Raw genomic sequence first — 8,916 nt, 5'->3', positions numbered from 1 at the left:
TCCAGGTTGCTCTTGCTCGCTTCATAAGGCTGCAAAGAGAAGCCCAGCCGTGAGATTAAAGGTTTGAAAGCACATCGCGTTATCTTCACCGATTTTCGCTTTGCGTGCTTGCTGGGTGGACGTTGTCTTTTCGTTGGTCTGAGCCTGCAACGGCGCAGGTAAGGCAAGGAAGAACGTTTAATAATAATAATAATAATAATAATAATAATAATAATAATAATAATAATAATAATAATAATAATAATAATAATAATAATAATGGTATAACTTTTAGCGGTTAACGCCCGAAAGTTCCACCGTGGGATATGGGAGGTGCCCTAGGGAAGGGCTTCGACCTCCGGACTCATTTTAACCGCCTTGGGTTTTTATCTATCTATCTATCTATCTATCTATCTATCTATCTATCTATCTATCTATCTATCTATCTATCTATCTATCTATCTATCTATCTATCTATCTATCTATCTATCTATCTATCTATCTATCTATCATTGCGTTTTAAACGTACGTGTCTAACCATGTGTATAATTACGGTTGCCTGTTGCTCCTAACGGCATGGCGCTTGCCCATTACGGTGGATTGGCTTAGAAGTAGCGGTTAACGGAGCAATACAAATATCGCACACACACACACACACACACACACACACACACACACACACACACACACACACACACACACACACATACACACACACACACGCATATATATATATATATATATATATATATATATATATATATATATATATATATATATATATATATATATATACACACACGACCTTTGCTCTGTAGTGTTATTTTCCTGCGTGCCTGTGGCTTGAAATGCCCCGTAATATGCAAAAATGAATTAGTATACTGTCGTGTATTAGTTGCTTACAAGGCCATGGTAGTAAGAGAACTCCCCCCGCTCACCCCCCCTCTTTTTTTTTGTTTTTTTGTCAGTGCGTCACCTTTTACACTTGCCGCTGTCACAAAATGGTTGCTAATGCAACAGCACAAAAGATACGGCGAAGGAATATAACCAAATAAATAAGTAAATCAAGGAAACGTGAAACCGGTTAAGCGTCGCACCGACAAGCAGCGACTAGCCGATCGGCGGTGCGAAGTCGCCTACGTGAGGATCGAGGGGCTTTGATGTGAGGAGATACGTGGCGACATCTGTCGCCACTCGCAAAACAAGTGGCGCCGGCCTTTTGGCCGCGGACGTCCGCCGACTCGGGGAGTCGCTGCCTGTACAAGCTTTATTTGCATAACCTTCGTTATCTTCTCCGTGCACTTGTTATTTCGTCTTCTTCTCCTCCATTTGAAAACGCGACCGCAATTTCTTCAGTTTTATTTTTGCTTTTTCTTTATTGTCACATCGAGATAGGGCGCGCACGCAAGCCCTCCTTCCCGTGGCCATACCCTCAGACACGCGCGGAGAGCGCTGTTTTGACACCGGACACCTTGAAGAGCTTTCTGCGGCTGTCTCGTCTTCGGTTGCCCTTCGAGGTGACGAAGAGATTACCCGAGTTCAGCGACTCGATCTGTAACGGAACAGAAAACCCCATGGACCCGCGAGTTGGTACACGCCTCCCCCCCCCCCCCCCCCTTCCCCACGGAGACGTCCGCCCGACTTTTGCAAGCTAGTGTCGTCTGGACTTTATCAGTGCCCGAGGTTCTTTCCTACTTCTGAGAAGCGCTCCGCAGTGCCACATGGGGGGCGCGTTATCGCGACCCTCCTCCACTTTCCTCTCCCTTCTTATCAGATTATGTTACGCGCGGAGCGTCTAATCCTTTTCTCTTTCTTTTTTTTCTTCAAGTTTTGAACTTGCCAAGCAACGTTCCTATTATAGATTCCTATTATATCCGCTACGAAAAGCACAGTCTACGCGGAGAAACCTGCCAAGGTTATCAATGTAATAACCGTGATACCAGTAATAAACTGTATAAGCAGAAAACAGTACACTTTATGCGTGAATGAATGAAATCGCAGAAAAAGAAGCAAGACACTTGTTGAGACCCTTGTTCCTGAAACATGGTGAAATGAAAACTGAAAGTGGGTATTTCCAAAGGGCGCCCGTACACGCTCTATATGTTTGAAGAACGCCGAGTCATCCAATCGAGCGAATGGACGGGAAGAAAAGTAATCTATTACGCATTACAATAAGAACGAGTTAAGCTACTGTCGCCCGCTTCACTACGGTATTTTGACATACTGTAGCGAACCAAGCCTGGGATACTAAGGAGTATCTCAACTAAGTCGCTCCCCCTGCTTCAGGTTTCGATAACCAATGAAGGAAATGAAAACCTAGACGATTTGCGATCCATGCCCCTATTTATTTATTTATTTATTTATTTATTTATTTATTTATTTATTTATTACAGCGAAGCTGTCTACGACTAGGATCCCGGGATTATTTCGTGGTGTAACGTCGACAGAGAACAATGCTATGCCGATCTCGGCGACAGTGCAGGGCAGAGCAAAGTCTAATACACCCGCAAGGCACAGGCTACTAGCAATGACTCGTCAATGGCTCAGACCTCCGCAAGCAAGCAAAAATGCAATGGCTCATAACCCCGTCAGGCAGAGGCTACAAGCACGCGGCAAAGTGAAGCTAACAGCTGGTGTCTAAGATCAACGAAACTTGCTATTGCGCTTCTGAACGAGGACATGACATCATCTTTCAGTGGCTGCGGGGACATTGTGGCATCATTGGTAATCACCTCGGTGATGACGCTGCTCGACGTGCCCAGGATGGCGAACCGACACTCCTTATACATTTATCGAGAGTAGACGCTGCAAGAGAGCTTCGCCGTTTGGCTCGCACCATCACATTAAGTTACTGGCATTCACCACAGAACTCTAAGTGTCGTTTATACAGCCTCGACCCTTCACTAAAACCTAACTTACCAGGAAAGCTTTCACGACGTGACGCAACACTGCTGTGTCGGCTGTGGGTAGGAGTAGCATTCACCAACTCCTACAGCTATCGTATTGAAATGGCGGACTCACCAATGTGCGCTAAGTGCAAGTGTGAAGAGACCATCAGTCATCTAACTGTGCCACTGTTCTCACTTTGATAACCAACGTAAGACTCTCCATTGTGCCTTGAATAGACTGGATGACAGGCCATTTACAGAAGCGAAGATCTTGGGAGCCTGGCCTCAGTTCATTAGCCCAGAAAGCAGCTCGAGCGCCTCTTCACTACCTGAAGGCAACAGACTTGACTGCCAGATTATAGACATCCTACACCTAACTTAGTGCCTGTGAATGTGCGGTATAGACTTATGTTTTCTCTCTCTCTTTCACTCCCCATTCCCCTCCTCACGTGTAGGCTAGTAAACTGGACTCAGTCTGGTTAACCTCCCTGCCTTTCCTTCTTCCCTTCTCTCTCTCTCTGAAGCTAACAGTGCATACATTCTTTGGAATCACGTATACAACACACGAAACAGCATACGTTTCAATAAAGAACAAGCTCATAGCAAGCATACGAACAACACAATTGATGATAAGGCGCTATACTGATAACAATGGGAACCACGTAGTTCTCCCCGCATACGTTTCCCGGTAAATATTACTGTTGCGCAAGCTGCCGCGGCGACGGCAGCTGGCGACGTGGGCAGTGACGTCACTGGCCTTTCGTGTATAACATAACCAGCCTAGCAACTGATTTCAGTGTTGTTGTAGCACCGGTATGGGCGTCGGCTTGCTGTCAAAATTACCGTTACTCCCATTACTCTAAAGTAACATTACTACCATTACTCCAAAACCATAAAGCATTGCATACCTCCCTCAACAGTTGCAGTGGTGGTTTTCGACAGCTTCACTGGAAAACCACCACTACAACTGCTGAGTTTCGCAAGGCAGGGATGGCGAGAATTCTTTTATTTATTATGGACTGAAAATGTTGCCAACAAACACAGCATGCCTACCGGCTTCTCCGCAACCATATCTAAGTTGTTAAATTAGAGAGTAGTTAAGGATTATAGAGAGAAACATTTCAGCTATTGAGAAGTTTGCCGCCAAACGCGCCTTAGTCTTCTTAAAGCACGGACACGGCTGCCTCTCCGGAAAACTTTCCGCTTCGCTGCTGAAAGAACGGAAGCGTTCAGGAAGTTGATACCCGAACCATAAATCTTCCGCTTCGTTAGGAAGAAGCGGAACCTTTTCTAGGGTGAGCTGCATTGACTGTCATCACCTGCAGCGCCATTTCTCTTGCTCACAGACAGTTCGGCAACTTGGACGGACCCGCTTCCTCGCAGCTTCCCGGCTTCCCGCGCATCTCGGTCGCGCATCGCAGGCGTATACAAATGACCCCAACTAAGTGGAACACACAGAAACGAAAATAAGAGAGGAGGGAAGCGTAGAATCGTGGCGTTGTAAGCGGTAATGAAGGCGACGGGGTGGGATTGAAGAGGAGAGAGAGGGCACGGGGGAGGCATGACTCGGTCGTTTTGTGTTTAGGCGATTGTCGAAATGGTGATAAATGGTCCTGTGCACACGAGAACGCAGCTAGGCCGACCATAATTTGTGGCGTCGTTTTTTATTGGAGTTCACTGCCGTTCCATCGACAGCCCTGGAACAGCTCAATTTCTGCATGTTTGAAAGCGGGTCAAGAAAATTACACCGCGCACACTTCTGTCAGCAGAGCTGAAGCCGGCGCGCCCACTTCGTTGAGGATACGTTTGCGAGGAAGCTGAAAGATCACTAAAGGCGATTTTACTGCTCCAAAGAAAAAAATGTGAAGCGGTCGGGCAAAATTTCTATTCTTTGATTCACGAAGGCAGGACACACGTTTAAAGGGTTTGCGATTTGAAATACTTTGAATACGTGTTTGTGCGATTTAGACGCATAATTGCCGGCTTATGTTCAAAATCCAAAACGCTGCTGACAATTTTATGCGCAATGCGCGCGAACGATAACGGACGTAACTGGATTTCACTTAACCTATCAAACATTCGCATCAGCTCCGCTGGAAATATCCTATCGCAGTTCCTTCTATGCAAATACAGCGACTGAATCTTGCCGCCATGTTATGATCCGCAAGCCTTATTGTAGAAGCCACCATAGTGGCCTTCTTAAACGACTATGACATTTCTGCGCTTTCTCATCTGATTTGGCTCTCGCATGCGCACGGTGTAATATTTCTTGAGAAAGTATCAAGCTGCAACTGTGCGGTAATACTACCTTTTATAAAGTTCCCACGCAGGGTAAAAGTCTTCGATATTTTAATAATACTAGTCAGCTGCCATTACGGTCTTCCATGTTTTCGTTCTCCTCTTCTTCTCCATTTTTGTCGTCTCTGTTCTCGGTTCACCTCGGATAACTATATCCTCCCGAGCTTCTATTATCATCTCTTCTGGGATGACATTGAAGAATATCAGCGATCGACGCCTTTTCTATTTTTCCTCGGGGTCCTTGATGATACACGGTCTTCAGAATCCCTTGGTGCTTTGCTGTTTTCAATACAGAATACGGGCCTGTAAAGGGGCACCTTGAATCCAACCCCTTTCGGACCAGCACCATGTCTCCTGGTTGAATATCGGGCATCGTGGACTGGTGACGTTTGCCAAAGTTCTCTTTCGTTGGTTTACGACACTTTTCTTTCTGGTTCAAATTCAGCGGCTTTTCGAAAAGTGTTATTTCTACAACTATATCAAGTTCTTTGTCCGCAGGTAACCAACAGAGTTTCTGGAAAGTGACGAAGTAAGGGCTGCATCCCAATGCTGCTCTGTGAGATCGGTTATGGCGAAGTGCAGCTTCTTCGAGAGCGTGATTCCACCCGCCTTTGAAGTTGGGGTGTATAGCCAGGAATGTCTTCAAGTCCCGAATCACCCTTTCTGCAAGAGAATTCGCTTCTGGGTGATAGGATGCTGGAAAGCTCTGATCGACGCCTCTTGCTTCAGCCCAATGGCGAAGTTTTTCGCTGCCGAATGCCGGTCCATTTTACGCAACGATGACCTTAACATTGGAGAACGTATCTTTCTTTAGAAAGTAAGTTACGCAGTTCGCATCTTCCTTGCTAGCTTTAGCAGCCGCAAACCGCGTACACTCGTTCACTGCAACCAGGCATCCTTGCGTCTTTTTGACCCCCTCGCCTCTCATTTTGATTTAAGCAAAATCAAGATGTGATGTTTCGAAGGGTACATTCGAATATTCCGGCGCGACAAATTTGTTTCCACGAGGCCTGAACTTGACTTTGCAAAGTTGGCAGTTGTGACACGTCTTTGTGTATTTAGCGACATCTATCTTCATGCCTTTACAAGTGAATCTTTGCGTTAGCTTTCTGTAAGTTTTAGTGAATCCATCATGGCCTCCAGACTCCAGACTGTCGTGGTAAAGTCGCAGCACGGTCGGCATTGCTGTTTCGGGCGCTTTTAACTTTCCGTTTCGTACCCTCATGTACTGCGTTCCTTCCCACTGTTTGCTCATATTCACTTCTTCATGGGTAACTTCTCTTGGTAGATGAAGTCTAGACAGAGCATTAGCGTCCTGGTGCTTTTGTCCTGGGCCGTGCACAACCTCGGAAGCGTACTGTTCAATTTCGCTCACCCATCTTGCTACTCTATGTTTTGGCTCTGTGAGTTGTAAGAGGTGAGTCAGGGCATGATTATCCGTGAACAATTTGAAACTTCTTCCTTCTAGATAGCTTCTAAACTATTTTAGGGCCATGGCTACAACCAATGCTTGTTTTTCTGTCGTAGCATAGTTTACTTGGGTCTTGGTAAACGTATAAGAAAAGTATTCTATCACTCGTAGTTCCGCGACAGACTTGTTGACATGTATTTGATAAAGAATGGTTCCTGCAGTATAATGAGAAGCCTTAGTGTACAATTCTAAAGGTAGGCTAAACTCTGGTAGCGTCAGGACAGGGTCTGAAGAAATAATTTCGACAAGTTCTTTGTAACAGCGCTCGCAGTCTTCAGTCCACATACACAGGGCCTCTTTTTGGGTAAGGGCTGTGAGACATTTTGTTTTTGTCGCATAATCCTTTATGAAGGCCCGCAAATGTCCAGGAAGGCCTAACAACACTCAAAGAGTGCAGATCAAAGGGCTTGGGAAGACTCTTGATGCGCTGAACACTTTCTTATTTGGTACTCTTTGTATTCCCATCGAATATTCTGCCGAGAAAAACAAGCCTCTGACAGAAGAACTCACTCTTTCTGACGTTGATCTTAACCTTTGTTCTGCTCAATGCACCTAGAATCATTGATAGATTACTACTGTGGTCATCTCTAGTTCTTGAATAGACAAGTATGTCGTCGACATACACATTACAAAATTTGCCAATAAATTCTTTGAGCACGGAGTTCATCATATTCTGGAACCATGCGCCTAAGTTTTTCAACCCAAATGGCAGCCGGTTATATTCGTAGATGTTGAAGGGTATAATAGATGCAGTGAACATCTTGGTTTCCTCTTTGAGTGGTGCTTGCCAATACTTCTTACGTAGGTCTATCGTAGGTCTATTCTGGGGAACCACTGACACTAACCGGTCTCGTCAATTATTTTGTCAATTCGTGACCTCGGAAAAGGGAACAAGTCTGTCGGTTGATAAGTCGGTAATTTGTGCACAAGAAATAGGATCCGTCTTCTTTTGGCACTAAGGTAATGGGTGAGGCAAACGGAGAGGTCGGAGGTCTGATAATGCCAGAATCCAACATTTCTTGTAGTTTCTGTTTAAGTCATACTTTCTTTTCATGGCTTAGCCCATAGGCTTTCTTCCTCACAACACTTTTGCGTCGAAGTTCGGAAGGCACTTCGATTGCAGTCGTCGCGGGAGGGTAGGTGCCGACACACAAAAGTTCCGTAAATTTCAACGAAACCTCGTCAGAGCTTGTGATTGTTATATCTTGTGACTGAATAAGGTTGTAATTCTCGGTGGTGATTATGTCGTTCCAATGAATTTTCATCTTGAATAGCTTCATGTCAGGCAAGGATAAAAGAAATTCAAACACCACTCCTGACATGACAAGGCTCCTCACGATGAGCTCAAGATCTCTGAATTTCACTTTCGCGTCCGTCCATTTTGCTAGCTCTCGACAGTTTCCGCCGTAACCTTGAACTCTTGTCAGCTTTTCCGGAAAAGATTTCGTCTTTAACCACTCTTTTCTCATTAATTAGACTGACCGAGGCACCTGTATTGATGACCGCGGGCACTTCGATAATATTCACGATCATTGGTACACCCGCTGTGGTTGCTCAGTGGCTAAGGTGTTGGGCTGCTGAGCACGAGGTCGCGGGATCGAATCCCGGCCACGGCGGCCGCATTTCGATGGAGGCGAAATACGAAAACACCCGTGTACTTAGATTTAGGTGCACATTAAAGAACCCCAGGAGGTCAAAATTTGCGGAGCCCTCCACTACGGCATGCCTCATAATCAGAAAGTGGTTTCGGCACGTAAAACCCTATAATTTAATTTTTTTAAATCATTGGTACAAACAAAATGCTGGATTTCACAAGGAATATTTTCTCCTGCGTCTCAGATATCTTGGCGTTCACAGATTTTCTGAACGCGTTCTTAGCGGATTCCACTTGACTAGGGATGTGACAACTCATGTTGGCAGGGTAATCTTCTCTTCTGTTCTGTGTGCCTTCCCTCTTCATGATTTTTGGGAAGTTACCATAAGAAAACATGGGACTTGAAGAAAGCGACAACACGAAGTGGTACTGCTTCGTTAACCGCGCCGTGTTGTCCCTTTCTTCAAGTCCCGTGTTTTCTTACGGTAACTTCCCAAAATCATGAATAACCAACTGGCTTACACCAACACTCTGCTATGTTACCTCCCTTTTCAGTTTCTGTTGCACCTCGCCTACTGTCGGATGTTGAGGCCAGGACTCTAACAACGCATATCTTAAGCAGTAGAGCAGCTCCTCGGAACTAGACGGTGCTTGAGCCTGACCTTGTCTCTGGCAACCTTTTGTCA

This window comes from Dermacentor albipictus, chromosome 5 (assembly GCF_038994185.2).
Source record: "Dermacentor albipictus isolate Rhodes 1998 colony chromosome 5, USDA_Dalb.pri_finalv2, whole genome shotgun sequence".
NCBI classification, from domain to species: Eukaryota; Metazoa; Arthropoda; class Arachnida; order Ixodida; family Ixodidae; genus Dermacentor; species Dermacentor albipictus.
The sequence above is the reverse complement of the archived record's forward strand: the minus strand, read 5'-3'. Positions refer to the sequence as shown.